Here is a 4803-nt window from a genome sequence, read left to right on the forward strand (position 1 = left end):
ACCCGCCACCCCCCTCCGCCTCCCCCATGCGACACCAAACCACTTTCCCTTTTCTTCTTTTTTTAAGTACCCTGTCAAATGTCGTCCGATGAGCGGAGAATTTCAGCTGTCACAACTAATTTCAGCGTGTGTGTGTGTATGTGTGCGTGCGCGTGTGTGCACAGGTTGGCTATGGGATGTGTGTGTGCTGTGGATGGAGGGGATGGATGGAGGGAGTAGGGCAAGAGGGGTGAAAGAGGAAGGAGGCACGATGTCAAATCACTCTTTTTTTTTTCCTAGAGGAAGATTTACATCAGGAATTTGTTTCTGGGAGTGTTTAAGGGCTGTAATTTCCTTCTTTTCAATCGCCTTGCCTGATGCTGTCTTCTTGCCTCCCCTGGCTCGCTTCCCACCTCCCAGCCCCCAATCAGACCCTGCCTCAGTACGGAGCTGTCAGCCTCTCCTGCCTGATCTGTGCGCAAGCAGCAGACCCGGTGCTGCTCCTGCTGTAGCAGCCTGAAGTGCCAGGCTGGCCGAGGAGCCCCAGGACAGGCGGTGGGCCCAGGCTCTTGGCTGGCTCATGCTCCATGGAGCCTGCTGGGGCTCAGGGGGGCAGTAAGTCCACCAGGATTTTGGCCTGCTGTGTCAAAAGAGTATGTTTGCCCATTGCTTGCTTCTGCTCCCCCTCCCCATCACTCTGCTTTTACTCCTGCATTTAACTCTCTCCGCTCAAAAGCCCATAGAGAAAACAAAATAAGCCCCCGACTCAGGCAGGGCTGCGTGTCTGTCTAGCATGGAGCATTGCAGGGTCCTGGGGTGCTCTTAATGCAACTAAACCATCTTTATCTTTCTCATCCCAAGACTGCTGAATGTCTACATGGGGCCAACCATGAAAACATGCAGAGTGTCAGCAATGTCCCAGAAACATGGGCCTCTACTATACCGCTTGCCGGCTAGGCTGTGATGGGCATGAGGAGGTGTGGGGTTGCTAAAGCATTGCTTGAAGTTGGATCAACCCGTCTCCGCTATCCCATGTGATGGGTCTTCTGTTTCAGAGTCCATGGCAATGAGATGAGGGGCTCAGGGCTCCTCCCCATGCCCCTTTTTGGGGGTTGATGGATCACTGGAGTGTACCTGAAATAGGAACAGAGGCAGCTGCTTTGAAGTGGGAAATAAGCTGGGGAGTCCGTATTTTCACTGTTCTCAGCATCAGCTGGAAAATACTGGGCAGTTTCCCACCGACAGAATGGGTTGTATTGCTGCAGCCTGAGGACCGGTGTAACTGTGCAGGAGGCAAGTGATGAACGAGACTGTGTAGAGGGGATCGGTGTCTGACCATAAGGGAGGCAGGCGGCTGGAGCGACTCTGAGTGCTTAGGACGCATGTGGCTGTACGTAGCCTGTGGCTGTATGGAGGCCAAGTGACAATAGGTCCTGAGGGATGTTGCAGGCAGTTCTGCGGGGGAGAGGTGCTGCAGACTGCCAGAGCTACCCTGTCTCGTGGCCCTGAGACATCTGCTCGGATCAGTGTCCCCCAGGGCTCAACCAAGGACAATTGCAAGCCAGTGCCCACCTCAGGCATTAAGGGGAAAAGGAGAAGCCCCAAGGTGTGAGGGGAAAGAAGCAGGAGGGGAAAGGGCGGTGGAATACAAACCGGTATCAAGCAGCTTCCGCAGGCCACCCTGCGGGCAGAGCACCTCTAACACCGTGCAAGTGTTGGGCTGCTCCCCGGTGGCCGATGAATGGTCACTAGAGGTCAATCCCAAGGGGTTAATTTCCACGGGAATCTGCTTCCCATCTCCCTGCCCGGGATGTTAAGTCTATGGCAGATGCCAGAAGGGAGTCCTGTTCCTTGCCTACCCTTTCTTCCTGCTCCACAGAGGACTTTTGTTCCTGCCTGCTATGTTAATTAAAGGTGGACTCAGTTAAACCTCTTGGATAACAGAGCCCAAGGGCAGTTGCAAGGGATCCAGTTTCATGGGAGCACAGCAGAAACCTGCAAGGCGCTGCCATGCTGAACAATCGCGTCATGCTCCAGCCACTACGCACGTGATCACCATTCATGCTGCATTTAGAGATGGGCCCAAACCAAAGCCAAAATGTCTTTTGTCTCCAGCTTTGAAAATTGTTCTTTTCCTATGAGGTTTATAAATGCATTTGCCAGATTTCCAGATTCCATAATGCAGTAATGCTCCAGGACAACAGCTAGGCTGGGGGACAGGGGAGGGATGGGGCACTGTGGTAGATACTATACAAACCTAATCTTTACCTCAAGGAGTTTAAAAGCCCTTTATAATCATAACTGGCAGGGAGAAGTCAAGGTTAGCCAACTACTGGTGGGACAAATTTGGAGATGATCTGTAGTAAATCATAAATACTATTTGTTGGCCTGATTACAAGGGTGTTTTCTGTTTGATTATGCCAGGTGAACTCTACAGAAGTCTATTTGGAAAAAAAAAACAGGCAAGGAGGGAAAGAATGGCTGGAAGCCTCTTCTCAGCAAACACCAAAGCACTGTCAGTGGACAAGGCCAGAACTAACATGTTTGATGATCTTGCCTACTCTCCAGCCAAATACAGAACTGGTTTGACCAGCACAGGAACAGTTCCAGGAATACAGAAAAGCAAAGGAGCTCAGTTTTGACAAAATCTCTAGCAAATCAGAGAGTGCTAATTTTACACAGCCAGGAGATGAGGTACTGGGGCACAGAAGGGAGGAATGATTTCCCAGGGGCCTCTCATTAACCCAGTTCTGTTCACTGCTTAAGACCCTAAGCTGTCTACCCTCCTGGATGCTTCCCAGCTCCCGGATCCCTTCTCTACCCAGTAGAGCCTACATCTTTTCAGTAACAAACCTGGCTTTTCCCTCTGCACTAGTTCTTGGATTCTCACCAAATTCTTTCATTAGCCAGAGCAAATCATTGCTGCTAATGAAGGTGAAGATGATAGGCACAAAAGTGGAACACGCAAATAAATCACGAAGCCAACAGAACTTGAATGGCTTGGGTCACAGGTTGAATCCTGAATTGGATACCCCATGGCACAATGTCTGTGGGAAATTAGTGTTTGGATTAGTACAGCTCTTAATTTCAAGCCCTGCAGGTTAAAAAAAAAAGAGCTCTGCCGGTTTCCCAGTTCTGCCTAATGCTTAAGGGAACGGTGCCACATACAACCAGCTCTAAGACCAGGCTGCGGTATATAAATAAACACCGGAGATGTCACAGGAGTGGCTTCATTCATTTCTACAAATAGGGGTTGCTGTGCTAGCCTACTCCTGCATACCCTGCCTAGAAAAAAAAAGTTTGTTTCAGGCTCTAATGTGGCATATATCATCATTCTCTCTCGGTTATGTATGCATTTAGGTGGAAGTGAGTATAGTTCAGAGGGTCTGTAGCTGGGAACTTGGTGCTCCTGCTACCTTAAGGGAAGGCAGGCTGCAGGTGAGGCAGAAGCTAATCGAGGGTGCCACATGACCCAAAAGGTGCTGGGCTTGCAGGTTATAAGTCTAGGGAAGCCATGGAGAAAGGCGTTCCAGAGCAGAAGGGTTGCAGCAAGGCTCCTGACTAACACCTGAGTGGGGGTAGGCAAGACCAGCGGTTTAGGGATTGAGACTGTAGGGATGGTGGAGGTCTCAACTGGCCTGGGAGACATTATTTATGACTTAGAATGATGGGCCCTGTAATAGGGTCCTGCCACAGGGGTGGCTGTGATGCTCCTGGAGTCCCCTTGGCACCTTTTCTTCCTTTGGGCAATTGTGCTTGGGGAGCACTGGGGCAGCCTTCCTTTTTCTAAAAGTATAATCACATCAAGGTGTGGAAGGAGAGATTGTCCTACATCACCCACTGCAGGACACTGCACCAGCCTAGAAGGGAATTGTCCAAAGTTAGACTGGGAAGAGGCAGCAGCAGTCGCCAGAGCTGCTTGGAGCAAACCTTGCATGTGTTTTCCATGAATCCTTAAGTATCCTCCTGTAGTGAGCCTTGCACTTTTGCTGGTCTGTAGTCAGATCCGAAAGGCCTCATTGGCTCTCTGTTGATTTAGGTTAGTGTGAGGCTTGCCTGATTAAGGAATAAATCAGGATTTCAGGAGTTGGTAGCCCCCACGTAATCAAGGACATCTGATGGGACAGGATGTTGCTCCCCAAAACAGCCATGCACCCAGAGTATGCACCTGTACCAAGGCAAAGGCGTATGTATCCATGATCTTTTCAAATCTGTGACCACCACAAGGGCTGCCATTGTAGGACTGTAGCAGCCTGTGTTGTGCCTGAGCTTACAAGGCATGCCTCTGACATGATACTGGTGGCCTAGTTGTGTTTGGACATCTTATGACATTGCATGTTGACACGTTTCACGTTTGAATCTTCCAGCCTCTCTTAAAGTGCCAACAAATGCACCTGTGAATTCTAGTGCATGCAAGGCCGTATGCAAGCAGGTCCTGCTCTGGTTAAATGTGGCTTGCAGAAAATGTTTGGATGGATTTTAAAATGGTGGTAACAGGTGGTAAAAATAACTAGGCATTTTTATGGGGGGCATATATTTAATGCTATAGATTCTACCACTGGCTATGTCTCTAAAATAGGGTTGTGCTAGCATTAAAATACAAGGCCAGTACCTTGGGTCTGGGTGAACATAACACAAGTTGTGGGTAGGTGTGCAAGGAAAGGTGACCTTTGCCTTCTCTCTGGACTGGCTGGGCGCATCCACACGAGCGCACAGGTGCCTCTTGCCCCACCTCAAACCCATTTCCTAGAAGCCCCCCTGAGGCCCCTGCCCTGGCTGACCCCATCCCACCAACCCCCTCTCCTGCCCCCCGCCCCCCCCCAG

The 4803-nt window shown here is 50.3% G+C and overlaps 1 long non-coding RNA gene across 1 annotated transcript in view; it reads right to left on the reverse strand.

The window, feature by feature from the left end:
* LOC109292966 overlaps nucleotides 1–4803 on the reverse strand; it is a 21424-nt gene that overhangs the window by 12874 nt on the left and 3747 nt on the right. Inside the window, exon 2 of the long non-coding RNA XR_002096216.1 lies at nucleotides 4648–4653. This is a non-coding gene — a long non-coding RNA (uncharacterized LOC109292966). The remainder of the gene's footprint in view (nucleotides 1–4647; nucleotides 4654–4803) is intronic.

Source organism: Gavialis gangeticus, unplaced genomic scaffold, assembly GCF_001723915.1.
Source record: "Gavialis gangeticus isolate Ggan-Ray unplaced genomic scaffold, GavGan_comp1, whole genome shotgun sequence".
Classification (NCBI taxonomy): Eukaryota; Metazoa; Chordata; order Crocodylia; family Gavialidae; genus Gavialis; species Gavialis gangeticus.